The sequence below is a fragment of the Mauremys reevesii genome, linkage group 14 (genome assembly GCF_016161935.1).
Source record: "Mauremys reevesii isolate NIE-2019 linkage group 14, ASM1616193v1, whole genome shotgun sequence".
NCBI classification, from domain to species: Eukaryota; Metazoa; Chordata; order Testudines; family Geoemydidae; genus Mauremys; species Mauremys reevesii.
This window is the reverse complement of record NC_052636.1, coordinates 18,167,156-18,191,322: the sequence shown is the minus strand read 5'-3', so window position 1 is coordinate 18,191,322 and position 24,167 is coordinate 18,167,156. Positions and strand designations below refer to the sequence as shown.

General features: G+C 47.4%; 1 long non-coding RNA gene, 1 other non-coding gene and 1 pseudogene across 2 annotated transcripts; all 3 read left to right on the top strand.

Annotated features, from left to right (window-relative positions):
* Nucleotides 1-2,520: 2,520 nt before the first annotated feature.
* Nucleotides 2,521-13,927, top strand: LOC120381666. Its single transcript, XR_005588127.1, has 3 exons — nucleotides 2,521-2,584; nucleotides 3,277-3,403; nucleotides 13,867-13,927. It is a non-coding gene; the product is annotated as an uncharacterized LOC120381666 (long non-coding RNA).
* A 2,956-nt stretch (nucleotides 13,928-16,883) lies between these two features.
* The window catches only part of LOC120381661, a 111,653-nt pseudogene continuing 104,369 nt past the window's right edge, over nucleotides 16,884-24,167 (top strand).
* On the top strand, nucleotides 23,709-23,780 carry TRNAR-UCU. The gene has a single exon. It is a non-coding gene; the product is annotated as a tRNA-Arg (tRNA).

The following is a 24,167-nucleotide window of genomic DNA, read 5'->3' as shown; positions in this document are numbered from 1 at the left end:
AGCAGCAGGAGCAGGGGCGGGTGACTGGCAGCTGGGGGCGCTGTCACAGCAGCGGGGGTGGGGCGCTGGGCGGGGGCAGCAGTGGGGGCGCTGGGCGGGGGCAGCAGCTGGGGGCGCGGGCGCAGCAGGCCCAGGCCCGGGGAACCGGGGGCCGGACAGTCTCCGGGGGCACTTTCCTCCGGTCCCTTCCCGGCCTCGCTGCGGGCAGAGCCCGGCCCCGCCTCCCCCCCACAGGCCGCTGCGTCTCGGGCCCCGCGAGCTGCTCCCGGGGGTCGCGGGCTCGGGCGCGCGGGGGCCGCGCCCGGGCCGCGGGCAGGGCCCGCCACCTGGGCGGGGGCGGGGCGGGGGGCTCCGGGCGGGGCCGCTGCTCCTGGGGCGGGTCTGAGACGCGCCGGGTGGGGGCGGGGTCTCTGCGAGGAGCGGGGATGAGATGGGGCCTCCCTTACCTGGGCTGCGGGAGGGGTGGGGTGGAAGCGCCCCCGGGGCAGACTGGGAGTTGTAGTTCCTGATTCTCCACGAAGCGGAAGTGACGTCACGTGGGGAGGCGGAGGCGGAGGCGGGCTGCGAAGGAGCGTTGGGCGCTGGGGCTCTGCCTGGCTCGCGCGGGGCCGTTGGAGCCTCTCCCGGGGCCGGAGAAGGATTGGTGCCGGTGGAGCTCTGGGCATGCGCAGATCGCGGCGGGAGAGCCCTTCATTACCCCGGGGGTCCCTGCGTGGGGGCGGGCCGGAAATGTCGGGGCCGCCCGGACCGGGCCGGGGGGGGGCAGGTGACCCCCGAGGAGCGGGCAGAGAAAGGGGGGGGGGCTGAGATCCCCTCGGATTTACCGCTGCCCCCTCCCGTGGGGACCCCCCTCCTCCCCCGTCCTGCCCCCTTTCTCCCTAGAGAGCCACGAGCAGCGCCCAGGGTGACCCCCCCTCCCCCAACCCCTGAGAAGTTCCCTGCCTCCCCCCCCGATTGTGCCCCATTTTCTCTCCCCTTCGCCAGTGGCCAGCTCTCACTGTGGCTCTGGGGGTATCTGGGGTCCCTGGCCAGGGACTCTGGGGACCGGGTGCCAGGGAAGATCTGGCAGGACCCTGGCTGGGGCTTTGGGGGTGTCTGGGGGCCCTAGCTGTGGGGTCTGGGTACTGGGGGGTGTCGGGGGGCTGCTACTAACCATGATCCTTCTCCCTGATCAGTTTGTGCCAGAGTCCTGGCTCCAAGCACTGCCGGGCATTCCCCAGCCACAGGCCCTGTCACTGTGATAACTTTCTATCCACTTATCAGACACTGTGAGTGTGAAATCACTGATTTTTCTTTTTCTCCCCTCTTGAAAATTGCAGGAACTTCTGGTTCTGTTTGGAAAATTTGTGCCCCCAGCCCTTGTCCTAGATCTGGGGGGGGGGGGGGGGGATCAGCACTGCCACACAATGGTCCCTTCCACAGCATTCTGGACTCATTCTTTTTTAACTCTGGTTTCACTGAGACCATTGTTAATCCAGAGTCACTGTATGGAAAGACAAGGAGTGACTCTGGATCGACAGTGGGGCAAATGAGATTAGCAATTCTCCCTGTGAGGAGGGGCTCTCATTAGCTGCTAAAGGAGGGAAGCTGCTCAAACGCTCTGTCCCTCTCTGCTCAGGATACTGGGGTTCAGCTTCCTGGGTCAGATGCTGCAGCCTCCATTGTGATCTGGGAGACCAGGCTTAGCAGCTGCTGCTCCCCCAGCGGGGTTCTGTGCTGGGAAGTGACCTGAATTAAAGCTGCTTCTCTGCCTGGCCCAGGGGATGACTTTCTCCTGCTGGTCCTAGCCCCCTAGGGCAGCCCTGGGCCCTGTTAATACTAAATTCTGAGCCAGAGTCTGCAGGTAACTGAAAGACCTCAGGGAAAGTGCTGGGGACTGGCAAGAAAGTGACTCTGCACAAACAGCCCCTCCTCATTTCTCCTCCCAGTAGCAATTGCCAGGAGAAAATCCAGTCCTGGGAGAGCAAAGCCCCCAGGAATGGGACTGTCCCAGCCAGAGGGGCAGGGAGAGAGGACAGGGGAAGGAGAGTCTGAAAGGGGCAGTGGGATAAATGAGGGGGGAGAGATTTCCAGCTCTCTAATCCACCCAGACACATATATTGCTGCATCCCTGGGCAGAACCACTTTCCAGTGAACAAAACAAGGATCAGAGAGGGGAAAAGCCAGTTCCTGACTCCATATTCCCCCTGCTGGGGTGTGGCTGCCATGGGGCCAGTGTCTGAGGGAATCCCCCACAGTGACTCCTTTGGTTCTGCTCTTTTCTAGCCTGGCAAGAAAGTGACTTCTGTTCAAAGACTTGTTACAGGGTGAGGGGAGGGAGAAGGGAGGTTAAAAATCTCTCTGTGGGCTTAACCTGGCAGGAGGGGCCAGGTCTACACTGTAATAAAGAGATCAGGCATTTTCCCAGGATGGCAGAATCTAGGATGTCTGTCATGATGTGAAATTAACTAAAGCCTGTTCTGAAACCCCCACAACTGCCCTTCTCATCCAGACAGGCTGCAGAATGACGTCCATGTTTCACTCCAGCTCATCCCATCCTCTCATGGGAGAGGGAAGAGAAATGGCTGCAGAGGAGCCTGTTCAGGTAGAGATTATCGGGGAGTTGCTGGTAAATTCCTGCTGGAGGAGAGGGACAGCAAATACACCGGAGATGGAAAGGGTTGTGCAGTCTGGTTTGGAGGTTGGAGCGGGGCAGGAAATGCACAGGGTGGGAAAGGGAGGAGGACAGAGTGTGGCAAACCTGCTGGGAGTTGTTTATTAAGTGCCCTAGATTCTAGGAACAGACCCATGAGATTAGGAGGTGGAAATGCCCTAATTTGTGAAACAGAAAATAACCCTCCTACATGGGGCTAGGAAAGCTGACCAGACTCCCAGTGCTGGAGCCTGACCTGACTGACCTGCGGCTGCTGTGAGATATGAAAGGGGCACCCAGCAGTGAGGTTTAGGGGAGATGCCCCTCCCTTCACATCCAGCTCCTCACAAGGTGGAGGGTGTTGGGTTTCCGACCAGGGAGAGCTCCCTGGTCCATGCTAGGGGCTCCATCTCCTGTATCAGTCTGTGGCTAGTAAGTGGGTGATGGCTCTGCTGGGAGAGAGGAGGGGCTCTCTCTTCGTCCCCTCACCTTGGTGTTTCCAGGATGCTCTGAATGGGGTGGAGGTGGGACTCTGTTGACTGTGATCCACCCAGAGCTTCCATTTGTTTGGCTCCTCTCCTCCACGAATAGTGGGAGTGTGAGTGGGGCAACAGGTACTGAATGTTGGACTCCTGCTCTTTCAGGGGCCGGTGACCTTCGAGGATGTTGCTGTGTATTTCACCAGGAACGAGTGGGCTCTGCTGGACCCTACTCAGCGAGCCCTCTATAGAGACGTCATGCAGAAGAACTATGAGAATGTGACCTCGCTGGGTAAGGGTTCCTGTCCCCTCAGTTCTTGGAAGGGGAAATGAAGAGATAAAGTTCACGCCAGCCCCACAATGCCACCTTTACTCTGCCCTGTTTCTGCATCACCCCAATATGCCAGTGACACACATACTGCCACAGACCCTCCCCTGCTGCAGAACACTTTGGGAACAGAGCACAGGAGCAGTATCACAGTGTCAAATATCTCCTATTTGCTCCAGTAAACTTCTTTGAGATGGGGTGACCACATTATAGACTTTAAGGTCAGAAGGGACCATTATGATCATCTAGTCTGACCTCCTGCACAATGCAGGCCACAGAATCTTACCTATCCACTTCTATAACAAACCCCTAACCTATGTCTGAGTTATTGAAGTCTTCAAATTGTGGTTTGAAGACCTCAAGCTGCAGAGAATCCTTCAACAAGTGACCTGTGCCCCACAATGTAGAGGAAGGCGAAAAACCTCCAGGGCCTCTGCCAATCTGCCCTGGAGGAAAATTCCGTCCCAACCCCAAATATGGCGATCAGTTAAACCCTGAGCATGTGGGCAAGACTCACCTGCCAGCACCCAGGAAAGAATTCTCTGCAGTAACTCAGATCCCATCCCATCTAACATCCCATCACAGACCACTGCGCATACCTACCTGCTGATAATCAAAGATCAATTGCCAAAATGAATTGCCAAAATTAGGCTATCCCATCATACCATCCCTTCCATAAACTTATCAAGCTTAGTCTTAAAGCCAGATATGTCTTTTGCCCCCACTACTCCCCTTGGAAGGCTGTTCCAGAACTTCACCCCTCTCATGGTTAGAAACCTTCATCTGATTTCAAGTCTAAACTTCCTAGTGTCCAATTTATACCCATTTGTTCTTGTGTCCACATTGGTACTAAGCTTAAATAATTCCTCTCCCTCCCTAATATTAATCCCTCTGATATATTTATAAAGAGCCATCATATCCCCCCTCAACCTTCTTTTGGTTAGGCTAAACAAGCCAAGCTCTTTGAGTCTCCTTTCATATGACAGGTTTTCCATTCCTCGAATCATCCTAGTAGCCCGTCTCTGAACCTGTTCCAGTTTGAATTCATCCTTCTTAAACATGGGAGACCAGAACTACACACATTATTCCAGATGAGGTCTCACCAGTGCCTTATATAACGGTACTAACACCTCCTTATCTTTGCTGGAAATACCTCGCCTGATGCATCCTAAAACTGCATTAGCTTTTTTAACAGCCATATCACATCATGATCATCCTGTGATCAACCAATACTCCGAGGTCCTTCTCCTCCTCTGTTACTTCCAACTGATATGTCTCCAATTTATAAACTAAAATTCTTATTATTAATCCCTAAATGCATGACCTTGCACTTTTCACTATTACTCCAGTTTACAAGGTCATCCAGATCTTCCTGTATGAGATTCCGGTCCTTCTCTATGTTAGCAATACCTCCCAGCTTTGTGTCATCCGCAGACTTTATTAGCACATTCCTGCTTTTTGTGCCAAGGTCAGTAATAAAAAGGTTCAATAAGATTGGTCCCAAAACGGATCCCTGAGGAACTCCACTAGTAACCTCCTTCCAGCCTGACAGTTCACCCTTCAGTACGACCGTTGTAGTCTCCCTTTACCAGTTCCTTATCCGGCTTTCAATTTTCATATTGATCCCCACCTTTTCCAATTTAACTAATAATTCCCATGTGGAACTGTGTCAAGTGCTGTACTGAAATCGAGGTAAATTAGATCCACTGCATTTCCTTTGTCTAAATAATCTGTTACCTTCTCAAAGAAGGAGATCAGGTTGGTTTGGCACGATCTACCTTTTGTGAAACCATGTTGTATTTTGTCCCAATTACCATTGACCTCAATGTCCTTAATTACTTTCTCCTTCAAATTTTTTTCCAAGACCTTACATACTACAGATGTCAAACTAACAGGCCTATAGTTACTCGGATCACTTTTTTTCCCTTTCTTTAAAATAGGAACTATGTTAGCAATTCTCCAGTCATACGGTACAACCCCTGAGTTTACTGATTCATTAAAAATTCTTGCTAATGGGCTTACAATTTCATGTGCCAGTTCCTTTAATATTCTTGGATGAAGATTATCTGGGCCCTCCGATTGTCCCATTAAGCTGTTCGAGTTTGGCTTCTTCCTCAGATGTGGTAATATCTACCTCCATATCCTCATTCCCATTTGTCATCCTTCCATTATCCCTAAGCTCCTCATTGCCTCAGTCTTTAATAAGGCAAAGTATTTATTTAGATATTGGGCCATGCCTAGATTATCCTTAACCTCCATTCCATCCTCAGTGTTTAGTGGTCCCACTTCTTCTTTCTTTGTTTTCTTATTATTTATATGGCAATAGAACCTTTTACTATTGGTTTTAATTCCTTTGCAAGGCCCAACTCTACATGGCTTTTGTCCTTTCTCACTTTATCCCTACATGTTCTGACCTCAATAAGGTAGATTTCCTTGCTAATCCTGCCCATCTTCTATTCCTTGTAGGCTTTCTGCTTTTTCTTAATCACCTCTCTGAGATGCTTGCTCATCCACCTTGGTCTACAACTCCTGTCTGTGATTTTTTCCCCCTTTCTTGGGAAGCAGGCTTCTGATAGTTTCTGCAGCTTTGACTTAAAGTAATTCCAGGCCTCCTCCGCCTTTAGATCCACAAGTTCTTCAATCCAATCCACTTTCCTAACTAATTTCCTTAATTCTTTAAAGTTAGTCCTTTTGAAATCAAACACCCTAGTCCCAGATCTATTTTTGTTTATCCTTCCATCTAGTTTGAACTGAATTAGCTCATGATCACGCGAACCAAGGTTGTCCCCTACAACCATTTCTTCTATGAGGTCCTCACTACTCACCAAAACCAAATCTAAAATGGCATCCTCTTGTTGGTTCTTCAACTGTGTGGTGAAGAAATCCATCAGCTATCACATCCAGAAAAATCTGAGCCCTATTATTGTTACTAGCACTTGTCCTCCAGTCTATATCTGGGAAGTTAAAGTCTCCCATGACCACACAATTCCCATTAGTGTTTACTTCATTAAAAACATTAAAGAGGTCTCTATCCATATCCAAATCAGATCCTGGTGGTCTGTAGCACACCCCAAGCACTATCTCAGGGGAGGCTCTAGTAGCTTTCTTTCCCAGTGTGATTTTTGCCCAGATAGACTCTGTCTTATCCATTCCATCACTTCTTATTTCTTTACAGTTAACTTCATCATTGATATACAGTGCTACTCCACCACCTTTGCCTTTATTTCTGTCTTTCCTAAACAGCACATACCCTTCAATACCTGTACTCCAGTCATGATCTATTATTCCACCATGTTTCTGTTATCCCTATAATATCCGGTTTCACTTCCTGCACCAGTAGCTCTAGTTCCTCCATTTTGTTACCTAGGCTCCTCGCATTAGTGTACAGACATCTTAATTCCTGCTGTTTGGCTTCACTGACATTCTTTCCCTGGGGGTTAGGCACAGACATTCTACCACCAGCATCACCTATTAGACTGGTATCTACACTACCCTTCCTCCTTATGTCCATTCTTCTGCCCACGGCTGTATCCTCTCTTACTTTGTTTTCTTCCTCTCAATGTTAAATTCCGGCGTGAGATTACCTGGACATCTCCCCAAATTCCTAGTTTAAAGCTCTCTTAATCAGTTGTGCCAGCCTCCATCCTAGAAGTCTATTTCCTCCTTACTCAGGTGGAGTCCATCCCGAGAGAACAGTCTTCTATCCATGAATGCTTCCCAGTGGCCGTACATCCCAAAGCCCTCCTTATAGCACCACTGCCTGAGCCATCTGTTGGTCGCCATAATCTTTTCACACCTTTGTTGTCCTTCTCTGGGAACCGGCAGACTCCCACTGAAGATCACTTGAGCCTCGATTTCCTTAAGCCGCCTCTTCCCCAGCCTGGCATAGTCTCCTTGATACGTTCCAGCGAGAATCTAGCCGTATCATTTGTTCCCACATGAAGGACAATCAACAGATTCTTTCCCGCCCCGTTAGGATCCTTTTCAGCCTCAGGACCACATCTTGTATCTTAGCACCTGGCAGACAGCACACCCTTCTGTTCTCTGGATCAGCTCTAGTTACAGGCCTGTCTATTCTTCTCAGTCGGGAGTCCCCAATCACGTAGACCTGCCTTTTCCTGGTGACAGTGTGATTCTCCGGTCTATCCCCTGCACCCACTGGCTGCAAGTCCTCTCGATTCCTATTCACCCTTGCAATCCTCCGCAACCCTTCCCGTATCCTCCTGGGGCTCATATTTGGTGTTGTCTCCATTGACTTTTCCCTGCTTCCTGTAGGACTAGCAGCTCTTCTCTTTTTCCTTGCCCTCTCACCTTCAGCAACCACCTGCTGTGCTCCTTCATTTTCCAACTCTGCAAACCTGTCCCTGAGCTCTATTTCTCCGTCACTGGCCCGTCTTTTCCTCTGCCTGGTTCTCTTAGTCACATGCTTCCACTGTTCACTTTCCTCACCCAGCAGTCTCCCCTCAGAGTTCTTTGGTCCTGCTTCCATCTGCAAGTCTGAGCTTATCCCTTCAGCCTCCTCATGTCTTTGCTCCATCATCTGCTCGAACCCCCTTCTAAACTTGACCAGAGTTTCCACCTGCATTGGCCTGCTAAACCCAGGGTTGTGAGTTCAATCCTTGAGGAGGCCACTTAGGGATCTGGGGCAAAAATTGGTCCTGCTAGTGAAGGCAGGGGGCTGGACTCGATGACCTTTCAAGGTCCTTTCCAGTTCTAGGAGATTGGTATATCTCCAATTATTACCTTTATTACCTATTAGCTTTATCAGCTCTATCAGGTGGCACTTCATGCAGACAAAACTCTTTTCAGGTACCCCCTCCAGGATCGTATACATGCCGCAGCTTCCACATCCAGTCATCCTCATTGTGTCTTTCCCTGCTGCCTCTGTATCGGTCATAGCCTTCCCACCTAAAATGTGTTAGTCCAAGAAACACAAAACAAAACAAACCCCCAAAAGGCACCAGAACACTGGCAGACCACCACCCACTCCCTTCACTAGCCTGTCAGTTCCTCTGCCTAGGTCTCTTAGTCTCCCAAGTAAACTCCCTCTGAAACTCCCCTGTTTACAGCTCTGTTTGCTGGCTGTGCCGCTGCAGCTGTCTATGCATCTGCACACAGTGTTCGAGATGTGGGCGTACCATGGATTTATATACAGGCAATATAATATTTTCTATCTTTTTATCTATCCCTTTCTTAATGATTCCCAACGTTCTGTTTGCTTTTTTCACTGCTGCTGCACATTGAGTGGATGTTTTCAGAGAACTATCCACAGTGACTCCAAGATCCGTCTCTTGAGTGGAAACAACTAATTTAACTAACTAATTTAACTAACTATACATACATCATTCTGTATGTATAGTTGTGTCCTGGTCTGAACCCTCACTTGAAACTGGCCGGTTTCAAAGTGAGGACCAGCATGTCTCCCCCCACCCTAAAATCCTAGGGTAGGTCCCCTTTTCGGCTGCCACCACCCGGTCAATTCCGTGGGCCGGGACACCCCTGTTTCCCCCCTTTCTCAGTCAAAGCAAAATCAGCAAACAGGAATAAAGCATTTCCTTTAGCAAACACACAATTGCAAATGTAGAAAACAAATCATAAGACTAATTCGCCTTTCTAATTAATACTCACTATTAATTAGTAGAAACTACTCCAGGAGAACTTGGAGACATGACTGTCTCTCTTAGATTCAAAAAGAGAACTAACAAAGAACACAGACAAAGGCTTCCCTCCACAGAGATTTGAAATTCTCGTCTCTGATTGGTCCTCTGGTCAGGTGGTCACCAGGTACTGCATGTTAACCCTTTACAGGTAAAACAGACTTTAACCTTTAACTATCTGTTTATGACACGCCCCCCAAATCGCCATCAGTGGGAACTACTGGTGGTGATTTCCTCCTAGAACTGTAAAATAAACAGATAAACAAAACACATGCACTATTACATATACTACGAAGTCTGTAAACAACAAGATATTTGACATTGAAGAACACTTTGTATGCATTTGAGCGGACATACTTGGCAACGTCCTTGCCCATCCCCTCCCAGTGGAAGGAATGTTTTTAACCTGTTTTTGCTTTGTTGACCCCAGAATGCCCACTGGGATGTCATGGCCTTCCTGGTGTCCACCAGAAAGAATGTCCTTATGTAAAAGTCCTTGTTTTACAACAAACTGGAATTGGGTAGAAGAGCTGAGAGGCGGTGGGTTGCTCCGTGCCGCCGCCCAAGCTTTCTTAAGGCTGTCATCGGCTTCCTGCTCAGTCTGGAACTGTTCCCTTGAGGCGGGAGACACCAGTTCCTCTGGAAGCGATGTAGGTGATGAGGTTGTTTCCATTGACTGTGGACCGCTCTCCGCTGGTGCACAAGGTGATATTTCAGGCTCTGGCTGAGCCTCTTGGGTAGAGTTGTCTGCTGCTTCTGCCAGTTTAGGCCCGTTGGCGCCCCCTGGCGGTGGAGTTGCAAGCGCTGGCGTCCGTGCTGGCGCTGGTTCTGCCGCTGGTTGCTTTTCCAGTTCCGGTCCTGGGACTGGATGTAGTATGGCTGCTGTAGGTGTTGGCATGAGATCCAGTTCCACCACCTCTGTCTGGGTCTCTGGTAACACAGACCGGGTCTTGGTGGATGGCTCAGGAACAGGGATGGGAGTGCCTGCTTGTTCGGCCTGGCTGCGGGTGACCACTCCCCCCCTCTTGGCCAGCTTTACATTGTTGGCCCAGTCTTCCCCCAGTAGCATGGGGATGGAATAATTGTTATAGACAGTAAAGTCCACTTTCCTGACCAGTCCTTGTACTGGTGTTCAGGGGGTGTCCTGGTCTGAACCCTCACTTGAAACTGGCCGGTTTCAAAGTGAGGACCAGCATGTCTCCCCCCACCCTAAAATCCTAGGGTAGGTCCCCTTTTCGGCTGCCACCACCCGGTCAATTCCGTGGGCCGGGACACCCTGTTTCCCCCTTTCTCAGTCAAAGCAAAATCAGCAAACAGGAATAAAGCATTTCCTTTAGCAAACACACAATTGCAAATGTAGAAAACAAATCATAAGACTAATTCGCCTTTCTAATTAATACTCACTATTAATTAGTAGAAACTACTCCAGGAGAACTTGGAGACATGACTGTCTCTCTTAGATTCAAAAAGAGAACTAACAAAGAACACAGACAAAGGCTTCCCTCCACAGAGATTTGAAATTATCTCGTCTCTGATTGGTCCTCTGGTCAGGTGGTCACCAGGTACTGCATGTTAACCCTTTACAGGTAAAACAGACTTTAACCTTTAACTATCTGTTTATGACAAGTTGGGATTATGTTTTCCAATGGGCTGCACTATGTGCTATCCAGTCATCTAGTACTGCTGAGATCCTGCATTCAGTAATATCCCTGCCCTTCCTGTTCCCTTTCTCCACTGAACCCCACCAGCCCATGCTTCCTGTTTCCAGCTTCCCCAGGACTCTTCCATTGTCTCTGTCTCTGGACCTCTCTGTGAGCAAGAAGCAGTGCCGGGGAGACTTGCCCTTTCTCTGGAGTCTTTGATTTCTGGGACATGGATTTACTTTCTCTGTGTTGTAGGAGACTCTTTGAAATTGAGTGTCTGTGACATTAAACACAGTGCAACCTGGACTGTTGAACAGCTGTGTCCCCTCAGTTCCCCAGGCTGGGGTGCCTTTTACACTGCTCTACTGTGAGAGCAGCCACTCCTGGGCAGTTCACACGCAGTCTCCAGCATGTAACTCACTCCCAGCTACACGGTATTGAGTGCTGCTAGTCAGTGACTCACGAGTTACAGTGCAGCACAGGAGAACCCCAGAAAATTCTCTGCTCCCAGACTTCCCCCAGAAATGTGCATCTTTCGCTGTCTAGCACACTACTGAACAACGCAAGCTCATATGAAGTCTGTCATTTCATCAGTGGAAAATGACATGCGCCAGCCTTGTTATCCCAGATGGAGTTTCCATCACACTTTAATCCAACCACACTGGTTAGATAAAGAATAAAATAAGATTGTTAACGATCAAAAAAAATATTTTAAGATACAGATAATGAGGCATAAAGCTCAGAATTGTTTACAAAAGAAATGCAAAGATAAAACACAAACTAACGTCTAAGTTAACCAGCTGAAATGGATTCAAGGCAAATGTTTCTCTCACCATGTGCTGAGACAGGCTGGTTTTCCTTTCAGCCAGGACTCCCCCTAACCTGCCCCTGCCGCCCACGATCAGGTCTTCAGGAGTTGTCATGAGCAGAGGGAAAGGGGAGAGAGAGTCTGAAGCATTTTCCTCACCTCTTTTATAACTCAGTCCTTTGTACTAGAAACAACTTCAGTTCTCAGCTGAGTCACGGTGCCAGGCTGTCTGTCGGAGATATGAGAATTGGGAGGGAAAGTCTACAGAAAGAGCTTTGGAGCTTTGGTCAAGCTAGTAGGCCTGAAGTATTAGCTGAGCTTGCTGCTCTGTGTAAAGGGCATAGAAAGGCAGAGTGGAATGGAAAATCCCCCAGATTGGGGAACAATGGCTTTGTGTGCATAAGGGGCCTAAGTAGGTGAAGTGGAAAGTCCCCAAACACATTGATTTGCAGTAACCGAGCTTGTGAAACATAACCACAGTGGAAGTGTTAGAAAAGTCAAACCACGAACTAGACTAGGAATAACAATAACAGGAAAGGCTGAATATGGAAAACTGATTGTTCAGCTCGCTTTTGACCTGCATCATATTTTACAATATATTCCAAATAAGGTAATTAATGTGCAACGTGTGTGTCATTGATTGTGGTTTTAAGCTTTAAAAGGCTTGTGTGGTTTTTAGCTCAGGGGGACAGTATTCCAATAGCTGTCGCCCGCTGCGCACTTTTAACCAAGAAAAGAGCCTCAGGCTGAGCTGATTCAAAATCAATCGTGTGGTCGTTTTCCACAACAACTTCAAGAGGTCCCTATGATGGAATGTAAATGTCTTCTTCACACCTTCCCCCTGCAGGAGAATGGCTGTTTGACCAGCTTTTTGCCTTGCTGTCTCTGAGGAACTGCTCTGTGGGTGTTCCCCAGAATTGTAACTTTTTCCGTAATCTCATACTGTAAAATCTCATAACTTTACATACAGTGTTACTACACGTTTTAACAGGAGGATAATATTCAGTAGATTATGCATTTTCAAATGATACCTCACAAGCCATACTGAGTACAAAATTGATCATAATTTTCTAGAAGAGTGAACATAGGGGTATAGACTGACACAGTGTCTGTGTGTGTGTTCCCAGCAGATATGTGGGTATTTCAGTCCCTCATAAGCATAGTGTTGGGCATCTTCAAGGACCTGGGGAACTAGTCCTGGAAATTCACTGGTTTACCAAGTGTGACACTGTATGGAATTGTGAGACACTTTGGTATTAATAATAAAATAATATAATCTTATCAAATTAAAATGAATCATGCTAGATATGCCATGTAAGGTGTCAGGGGAAATGTTATGATTTTCCAAGTATGATCATTTTGTTTCTATGTTTGTATCACCTTTGTATTGTGAGTTATAGATATGTAGGGTATATCTGTATTTCCAGACTTGTGCAGTGTTTCTGGGTGACACCCCCAGACATATTGGGATCAACACTGCCTAGCCTGTTTGATGGCCCATTGAGAGTCATCATCTGTACAATGAGCCCATGGAAAGGACCAAGGGGATACACCTATTGAGTCAGCAAGACATGCCGGGTATGCCTGTGTAATGAGAACTTCAAGGCTTTTCCATGACACATACTGTGAAGCTTGTGTTTGGGACACAGGAAGTACAAGCCACATAGCAAAAGGAATATAAAGGGCAGCTGCATCATCTCCATTTTGTCTTCAATCCCCTTTCCTGCCTCTGGAGCAACTTCTCTACAAACTGAACCCTGGAACAAAGGACTGAATGACCCATCCAAGCTGTGGATGTGTTCCAGATGGACTTTCAAGCCAGCAACTCACCAATACTGCTAAGAACCTGATATATCCATTTTGGAATGTATCTGACTGCTTTCCCATTTAACTTCTTTCTGTCTTTCTTTTGTTTAAACCTTTAGTTTAGATGCTAAGGATTGGCTGGCAGTGTGGTATTTTGGGTAAGATCCAAACCTATACTGACCTGGTAACGTGGCTGACCTTTGGGGTCAGAAGATCATTTTGTTTATGTGAGCAGAGTTTTGAAATAACCTCTCACTGTACTGGACCTAAGTGCTGATTAGGAGTCAGAGAACTGGGATGCAATAAAGGGGGCCATGTGATTTCTTTTTTCAGCTTCTCAATAACCCAAGTGGGTGATCCCTTTTTCAGCCTGCCCTGATCTTGGCGTTTTCAGTGAGACCTGCCTCTGGCCCACCAGGTCACACTAAGCACTGAAGTTAAATTAATAGAATGTTTTTATGACAAAGTCTTATGAAATCAACTGAATTCCTTTGTTTTCTTTCATTTGAGCAGGGTTTCCTGTTACCCAGCCTGATGTGATCTCCCAGCTGGAACAGGGGGAAGAGCCATGGGTCCCAGACCTCCAGGGTTCAGAGGAAAGAGAGATCCTGAGAGCTCCCCACACAGGTGAGGAAACATTAAACCACCTCAGAATCTGTAAGTGCCTGAAGGAAACATCTGGGATGCCCTACAAAGCCCTTCGGAGGTCTCTCAGTTCATTATTGTCCCTAGCAGGGGTCGTATCCTCAGGGTAAATATAGCTCATGGCTTCCTATAGATCCTAGCAGACACCAGGCAGTAGCTTCCTCCCTTCCCCCTGCGTATTTGGATGGGATGTGAAGGCTGAATTCATCCCCCTCCTCTCTCTTACTGAGAATCATAGAATCTCAGGGTTGGAAGGACCTCAGGAGGTCATCTAGTCCAACCCCCTGCTCCAAGCAGGACCAAACCCAACTAAATCATCCCAGCCAGGGCTTTGTCAAGCCTGACCTTAAAAAACCTCTAAGGAAGGAGATTCCACCACCTTCCTAGGGTAACCCATTCCAGTTCTTCACCACCCTACTAGTGAAAAAGTTTTTTCTAATGTCCAACCTAAACCTCCCTCTCTGCAACTTGAGACCATTACTCCTTGTTCTGTCATCTCTACCACTGAAGAGTCTAGATCCATCCTCCTTCAAACCCCCTTTCAGGTAGTTGAAAGCAGCTATCAAATCCACCTTCATTCTTCTCTTCTGCAGGCTAAACAATCCCAGTTCCCTCAGCCTCTCCTCAGAAGTCATGTGCTCCAGCCCCCTAATCATTTTTGTTGTCCTCCGCTGGACTCTCTCCAATTTATCCACATCCTTCTTGTAGTGTGGGGCCCAAAACTGGACATAGTACTCCAAATGAGGCCTCAACAGTGCTGAATAGAGGGGAATGATCACATCCCTCGATCTGCTGGAAATGCCCCTATTTATACAACCCAAAATGCCATTAGCCTTCTTGGCAACAAGGGCACACTGTTGACTCATATTCAGCTTTTCGTCCACCGTAACCCCTAGGTCCTTTTCTGCAGAACTGCTGCCCAGCCATTCGGTCCCTAGTCTGTAGCAGTGCATGGGATTCTTCCGTCCTAAGTGCAGGACTCTGCACTTGTCCTTGTTGAACCTCATCAGATTTCTTTTGGCCCAATCCTCTAATTTGTCTAGGTCCTCTGTATCCTATCCCTACCCTCCAGCGTATCAGCCACTCCTCCCCGTTTAGTGTCATCTGCAAACTTGCTAAGGGTGCAGTCCACACCATCCTCCAGATCGTTAATGAAGATATTGAACAAAACCGGCCCCAGCACCGACCCTTGGGGCACTCCACTTGATACCGGCTGCCAGCTAGACATGGAACCATTGATCACTACCCGTTGAGCCCGACCTTCTAGCCAGTTTTCTATCCACCTTACCGTCCATTCATCCAGCCCATACTTCTTTAACTTGCTGGCAAGAATACTGTGGAGACTGTATCAAAAGCTTTGCTAAAGTCCAGAAATAGCACATCCACTGCTTTCCCTCATCCACAGAGCTGGTTATCTCATTATAGAAGGCAATTAGGTTAGTCAGGCATGACTTGCCCTTGGTGAATCCATGCTGACTGTTCCTGATCACTTTCCCCTCCTTTAAGTGGTTCAGAATTGATTCCTTGAGGACCTGTTCCATGATTTTTCCAGGGACTGAGGTGAGACTGACCGGCCTGTAGTTCCCTGGATCTTCCTTCTTCCCTTTTTTTAAAGATGGGGCACTACATTAGCTTTTTTCCAGTCATCCGGGACCTCCCCAGATCGCCATGATTTTTCAAGGATAATGGCCAATGGCTCTGCAATCTCATCGGCCAACTCCTTTAGCACCCTCGGATGCAGTGTATCTGGCCCCATGGACTTGTGCTCGTCCAGCTTTTCTAAACAGTCCCGAACTACTTCTTTCTCTACAGAGAGCTGGTCACCTCCTTCCCATACCGCGCTGCAGAGTACAGCTGTCTGGGAACTGACCTTGTCTGTGAAGACAGAGGCAAAAAAAGCATCGAGTACACTAGCTTTCTCCACATCCTCTGTCACTAGGTTCCCTCCCTCATTCAGCAAGGGGCCCACACTTTCCTTGACTTTCTTCTTGTTGCTAACATACCTGAAGAAACCCTTCTTGTTACTCCTAACATCTCTGGCTAGCTGCAACTCCAAGTGTGATTTGGCCTTCCTAATTTCACTCCTGCATGCCTGAGCAATACTTTTATACTCCTCCCTGGTTATTTGTCCAATCTTCCACTTCTTGTAAGCTGTTTTTTTGTGTTTAAGACGAGCAAGGATTTCACTGTTAAGCCAAGCTGGTCGCCTGCCATATTTACTTTTCTTCCTACACATCAGGATGGTTTGTTCCTGCAACCTCAATAAGGATTCTTTAAAATACAGCCAGCTTTCCTCGACTCCTTTCCCCATCATGTTATTCTCCCAAGGGACCTTGCCCATCTGTTCCCTGAGGGAGTCGAAGTCTGCTTTTCTGAAGTCCAGGGTCTCTGTTCTACTGCTCTCTTTTCTTCCTTGTGTCAGGATCCTGAACTCGACCATCTCATGGTCACTGCCTCCCAGGTTCCCATCCACTATTGCTTCCTCTACTATTTCTTCCCTGTTTGTGAGCAGCAGGTCAAGAAGAGCTTTTCCCCTAGTTGGTTCCTTCAGCACTTGCACCAGGAAATTGTCCCCTACACTTTCTAGAAACTTCCTGGATTGTCTGTGGGAAGAGTTTGGGGGAGTTCAGCTCCTGATTTTTATTTGCCCTCTCCAGCACTTGTTTTGGTTTGGTCTTTCCTGTTCCATCCCTGTTTGAGGTTTCTGTCTCTATCACAGCAGGTGATGCAATGGTCCGTGAGAAAGAGGAGCAGAATTCTCAGCAGGAAAATGTTGAGCAAGTGGATAAACACAGAGCATTATCGCAAAGATCGAAAAGGAATGTGTCCAGAAGTCCTGAGCAGGGAAACTCCTGGGAGATTCAGCACAGACCAGATAGAGAGCAAGAAAACCAGCCAGGGGAGAAATTGGGTAAATTTATTTCCTGTTGGGGAACTCAGAAGGTCCTCATGGAAACCACAACACAACAGGAAATCCTTAGGCGAAAGAGAAAAAATATACGCACTGAGTGTGGGCAAAACTTCATTCACGGATCAAGCCTTTCTGTTCATCTGAGAATCCACACAGGGGAGAGGCCCTACAAATGCCCTGAATGTGGGAAAACCTTCAATCGCAGGTCGCACTTTATTAGGCATAAAACAATCCACAGAGGAGAGAGGCCCTATGAATGCAGTGAATGTGGAAAATGCTTCACTAGCAGCTCAGCCCTTTCTCAACATCAGAGAATCCACACGGGGGAGAGGCCCTTTGAATGCCGTGAGTGTGGGAAAACCTTCACTTACAGATCAGGCCTTTCTAGACACCAGAGAATCCACACAGGGGACAGGCCCTACGAATGCAGTGACTGTGGGAAAAGCTTCACTCAAATATCAACCCTTTCTGTTCATCAGAGAATCCACACAGGGGACAGGCCCTATGAATGCAGAGAGTGTGGGAAAAGCTTCACTCAAAGATCAAACCTTTCTGAACATCAGAGAATCCACACAGGGGACAGGCCCTATGAATGCCGTGAGTGTGGGAAAAGCTTCACTTACAGCTCAGCCCTTTATGTTCATCAGAGAATCCACACAGATGAGAGGCCCTATGAATGCAGTGAGTGCGGGAAAAGCTTCACTCACAGCTCAGCCCTTTCTAGACATCAGAGGATCCACACAGGGGAAAGACCCTACGAATGCCATGAGTGTGGGAAAACCTTCAGTCGCAGCTCGCACCTTATTAGTCATCAAACAATCCACAGAGGGGAAAGACCCTACGAATGCAGTGAGTGTGGGAAAACCTTCAATCGCAGCTCGCACCTTATTAGACATCAAAGAATTCACACGGGGGAGAGGCCGTATAAATGCTGTGAGTGTGGAAAATGCTTCACTAAGAGTTCAGCCCTTTCTCAGCATCAGAGAATCCACACAGGGGAGAGGCCCTATGAATGCCATGAGTGTGGGAAAACCTTCTCTTGGCACTCATCCCATGTTAGCCATCAGAGAATCTGCAAGAGAGATCAACATTGTAAAAATCTCTAGGGCTATCAATACTTTGTTTTTTTAATACTTTTCCTGATTCCCACATAGTAACTTTTAAAGCTCTTTGAACTGTTTGCAGCACGTTATCCCTCAACTTGTCCAGATGAGTGGCCCATTTTTGCCTTTTGCAGTTCGCCCTCTTTTGAGATGGACCTATTTGTCCTTTCTATTGCCCCACAAGTAACTGGAGTGTGCCCTTCCTATGAGGAACCAGGGAGCATCACGTTTATACCATTCCTCCTATTGCAAAGTTATTGTTAGAGTCACCAATGACACAGATTGTATCCTTGCCAGTTGTTCTCACGTTGCTCTGGGTTGTGCTGAAGAGCAGTTACATTGGGAATTTTTCAAATTATATGTAAATGAAGAGGAGCAGGGGCAGGAAAAAAGTATAATTTCAGCTTCTGTGACACTGGAAGGAGATGGAGTGACTCAGAGATTTCCTCCTTCCCCTTCACTGCAGAACTGTTACCTTTTGCCTGAGCCAGGTAGAGTTTATCTTCGTCACATTCTATCCATCCACTTCTCAAAGTGTCATGTGATGAAGCATTGTCCGTTGTCTGTGCTTGAAGATGATGTTTTGACTTCTTTAATCCTATATCAGAGTCACTATGACTGGAGATGAAAGTGTCAAAGACCTGGGAGGGGAATTCAAATGGATCCCAAATACAGTGTGACCATTTAGAGTTTAAATTCCAGGTTCCATCTATTGTAAAGCCACTTCTGGCAAGAGGGCTGTTTTTCCCTCATTATGGGCATGCTGGGATACTAAAATAATTGTAAATAACATAACTGACTATTGAGACAGGGATGAGGGAAGCAGGTTTGAATGGATCAGAGGACAATGTGGTGGGAAAATCTCTTGTCCCGACTCTGAATAATCAGATGTAACCTGCTCTGGAATTTCACTTGACACTTTCTTTGTCATGTATTGTCTCTCTGTGATGCGGGTCTCTATCTTTCCTGAAGGCTGTTTGGTCACCCAATTGGATATTAGTTCAGTTTGATAGGATGTAGCTCAGATTTATTGAAGAATTTAAGACAATGACCCTTTGCTAAAGTCCTCATTTATGATTTCAGCTTTGCTTTTTCCCCATCCCTCCATGATGATATGGAGAAAGTTGAAGTGCAGTTCTATCAACAGGAGAGACCTCTCTAATTTACTGGACAGGCTAACAAAGAAATAGCAGTGATTTAAAATCTCCACTCAGAAATGGTGAACAACAGCAGAACTCCAACTAACTGAAGGAAGTGCATCTGATCACAGTGTATTTCAGTTGTTTAAGGCAATATTGTCTCCAATGATCTGGGAAGAGAATTCCATGGTAAGTGGTTTTGAACTAGACAAAATGCCCAGGCCCTACAGAAGATCTCTCCTAGCAAATCCTATGCTATGGGAAATGCAGCCTTTCATGACACAGATGTTGAGGAAATAGAAGTGGAGTTTTTAGTTGAATTTATCCTTTGTAGGTGCTAAAGATGTGTATAAAATGAAACCAGTGTTGAAAATGTAATAGCTTCAGCAAAATAGCCATGTTTGAATAGAATCTCCAGCTCTGGTAACTAACGAAGATTCTGATCCAGGCCTGCATCCAGTCCCTTCCCTGGACCTGTGCCACTGAATTAAAGAAAAGCTGGGCATGTTTCAGGAAGCCATTCCTCATTAACACTGCTGAGATTTTAAGTGGTTTTGTAAAGTATTCTTCTTCAGAGAAGTGTAAATCTACCCTATCCAAAACCAAGGATTTGGAAAGAGCTGAGGTTGAAAGATTCCACACCCAGTTCTTGGTTTCCACCCCAGTAAAGGAAGCTATGGTGACCCAAGGAAAACTGTTTGTACAACTCCACTTCCTAGTTCAGTGTCACTGATTACACTTCCAAAGTATGCCAGGGTTAGATTGAGAACAGTCATCCTTCACTGTTTGGATGCAAAGAGAGAGTGCTTCATAGGACAGTCCTTCCCTGTGGATCCCAAACTGGCTGCCTGATTGGGTAACAAGGACTTTCAGGCTGTAGAAATGATGGTAACCAATGAGGCAACGCATTTGTCAGCCTCCAATTTCAGACTTCCAGATACACACATGTTGAGTCCTGATTCTATGGTTTTGTGTCTGACGCTGTGGCTACACAATTAAGCTGATGTTGGCACAGCTCCACCAATGTAGCTGTGCTGCTGTAGCACTGCTATAACAGATGCTCTAAGCCAATGGGAGAGATTTCTCCCATCGGACTTGATTAGTCCAGCCCCCGCAAGCGGCGGTGGCTGTGTTGGCAGGAGAAGTTCTCCCGCTCATGTAGCACTATCTACACAGGGGGTTAGGGCTGTGTAACTACATTGCTCAGCTGTGTGGATTTTTCACACCCCTAAGCAATATAGTTATCCCGATAAATGTCTTTAGTGTAGACCAGAGAGGTTTCTCTTTTGTTTTATGCATTTACATTACTTCTCTACCTCCTCCTACTTTGAAAGATTAAAAAGTGTGAAAAGAGAGGTATTTTTCTCCATGATGCAAACATTCCGACATAGAAGACTCCTTCTACCAACACACATGGCAGAAGATCCTGAGATATATGAACTCACAGAAGTGGTTGGGACAAACCACACTAAGAACAAGGGTTCAGTTATTGACAATGGGGATTAAAAGCAAACTAAGGGCTTGGCTACACTTGTGAGTTGCAGCGCTGGTGGAGGCTTTCCAGCACTGCAATTAGTAACTGTCCACACCTGCAAGGCACATCCAGCGCTGCAACTCCCTGGCTGCAGTGCTGGCTGAACAACTGGTCTGCTTGGGGTATAACGAGTGCAACGCTGGTGATCCGGCGCTGCTCATCAAGTGTGGACACACACCAGCGCTGTTGTTGGCCTCCAGGGTATTAGGAGATATCCCAGAATGCTTTAAAGTAAATTACTCTCTTTTGTTTTGTTATGCAGCCTCTCTTTGTTTTGTTGTGAACTCAGGAGCTGCTTATCTAAACAAACACAGCTCCTGTTTGCTGTGATCAATCTGTAAGTGACTGTGAACAATCAAATGAGAGAACCCCCTGCCTACCTCGTTCACAGGGGTTGAGTGTTTGATGAGAGAAATGGGGGGGAGAAAGTCCATGCTTCTTATCTAGTCTGCAGGCTGTTTGCAGAATAAGGGGTTTGGAAAATTTTCTGATTTTCAGGGCAGGGAGCTAATACACAGTGTCGGCTCCAAAAATCCACACTCTCTCTCTCCCTCCCCCGCTCCCTGTCACACTACACCCCACCCCCCTCTTTTGAAAAGCAGGTTGCTGCCACTTGAACGCTGGGATAGCTGCCCATAATGCATCACTCCCAACAGTGCTGCAAATGTGGCCACACTGCATCGCTGGTAGCTGTGAGTGTGGCCACACACCAGCGCTGTTCCTACACAGCTGCACAACCAGCGCTGTAACTCCCAGCGCTGCAACTCACAAGTGTAGCCAAGCCCTAACATATATGAAAATAATTTGTGATCTTTGAATATGTTGTTGTTACCAATTAAAATGAAATTATAGGTGAAGTTATTGGTTAAAGAGTAAGAGACTGTGTGATAATGTGAATTATTTTGGAAAACTGAAAGTTGTCTTGTTTTTGTGTTTTTTTTAGTCGTACAGGAAATGATGGCTAATCTTGAAAAGTTAATTAGATTTAATTTACCCTGGTTCCTCAACTGTTGCTACAGCTCTAGTACCCATCAGTCTAAAGACTGAGAGAAATGGAGAGTTCCAACCATTGTCCTTTTAGTATCTTATTGTTCCTCTCTCTGTTTTTTGTGCTGGCCTTTCTATTCTATCACTTTCTGCCTTTGTTTAGTTGGTAACAGTTGGTTTCCATCACTCATGTTTGTTTGTTTAAATCTCTATCCATTGTGAAATAAATTTTTTGCTTGTTCGATAACTGTACTCAGGTGCTGTGTGAGATACAGTAGCAATGGTCCACAGTAAAACTAGTAACCTGGGATACTTGGGGAAGAGAGGATCTTGGATTTCACCGAGTATCTGGTGATCCGGGCTGGACCCCAGAGGGGGACACAGTGAAGGAACTCAAGGGTTAAGGTGGCTGCTGTAGCTCAGAGGAGGGTCCTTGATTTCCAGCAGGCTGGTGAGTTTGGTCACTAACATCCAGCTGCCAAATGCAAAACTCCCTCTTCCTTGTGGCAGGTGGCAACAAGGAGACTCACAGCTCTCAGCACCCTGAGAAGGGTCACAATGTGTCTCTGTGTTGATCCACCTGTCAAATCCACACAGGGAAAGCTCCCGATAGCACAAAACTCTGCCCTATGAAATCATGGAACATGTGCTCTTTGCTCTGTGAAAGCATGTAAAGAATCCAAGCGCTGGAGGACAGGGTTTGGGTCCAGAGCGACCTAGACAAATTGGAGGATTGGGCCTAAAGAAATCTGAGGAGGTTCAACAAGGAGGAGTGTAGAGTCCTGCACTTAGGATGGAAGAATCCTATGCACTGCCACAGCCTGGGGACTGACTGAGTGAGGGGGGTTTGATAGCAGCCTTCAACTACCTGAAAGAGCAGCAGTGTGGGCTTTCTCCTTGCCACTTTTGCTGGGCTGGGCAGGCAGCCTGGAGGCCTTTCTAGAAGAGAATTGGGAACTGAGTTAGAAAAACCAATGTGAAAACCAGAACCTCAGGTCTAGACTCATTTATTTATAATATTAAATCTTCTATTCTAGTGTCACAATCAATACAATTGCTTCAGCCTGATAGTTGCCCAAAGGGAAAACTTAACTTCTTTCCAAGAGGAGTGGAGAGAAAGCACTTTTCAGAGTCCAGGAGAGACAAGGTGGGTGAGGGTAAGAGCTTGCAGAGGACCAACCTCTGTTGGTGAAAGAGACAAGCTGTGGAGCTAACCCAGCACCCTCCTTCAGTTCTGTGTAGCCTGGAAGGTCGTCTCCTCCATAACCAGCAGTTAGAACATAAGACCAGCCACACTGAGTCAGACCAGTTCATCTAGCTCACTCTCCCGAAAGTGGCCAATGCCCGGCGCCCCAGAGGACCCCTGGGATCAACATGGATACAACACCACCACAAACAAGGTTAAAAGTCAATGCACAGGGGAGAAGGATCTTGTGCTTCATTCCTTATGTGCTAGTCCCATCATGTGGCCATTTCCTTTTCTTCCTTTCTGTTAAAAGCTTTGGTGTTTTGCACAGAAACATTATTTCCCCAGGAGAGACCCAGGAGTGGGGGGCTGCATTCCTGTACCAAACAGTCACTGGAAGGGGGCAGACAAAGGCCTTTAGGATGAGGCGTCCGTCACTGTCAAAAGATCATCTCCCTCCTGCAGGTCACTGGCAGCCTGAATTTGTTCCTTATCCTCCCAGAGTCTGGGGGCTGGAATCAGCACTACCCAGCCCCTCCGTATGTAGCAGGAACAAACACAAACCTGGTCTTTAAAACAAGCTGTCCCTTTCCTTCTCAGGGAAGATTTTTCTATGATTGAAGTTGAGTTTCAGTTCCCTTCTCCTAGGGGCGGGGCGGGGCGGGTGTGGGGCCAGCTCCCAATGAGATCTGTTTTCACCTTTGCCCCGTTTCAGTCACTCTGGGATGGTAACTCTGCTCCCAGCTGTCAGGCAGCTTCCAGCCCATCCACCCTGCTCATTAACTCTGTGGTTATGTGTCACTTCCTCTGCCAGCACTCACAGCCTGCAGGAAAGCTACTCCTGCCAGATGCATTGGTGGTATAGTGGTGTGCGTAGGTGCCTTCTAAGCACTTGATCTGGGTTAGATTCCCAGCCAATGCAATAATGGCTTTTCTCTTTTGTTGTTTCCTCATCTGGAAGTGGTTTAATTTCAGTCACGTTGTGTTACAATCACATTATCTATAGAATGAAATAATAAATGTGTCGAAGTCCAGCAGGTCATACAGGATGGAGGCACACAAGGGGCTGGAATGTGTCATCTGAGAAAGACAGAACACTTGGAAACCTGCATCTCCCATCCCCTGGCCTTGCGTGTTATGATTCCAGCTGCGTGAGCTGTTTGTAGGATGTTCCGGCATGGTGGGGAAATGAAGTTTTGAGTCAGTTTTTGCTCCTGCAGGTTCCTTTGCTGTTACAATTATAACGACATGAACAAAAGGGAGGCACAATAAACATAACCCCCAAATTGCAATACAGGTGGGGAAAGGG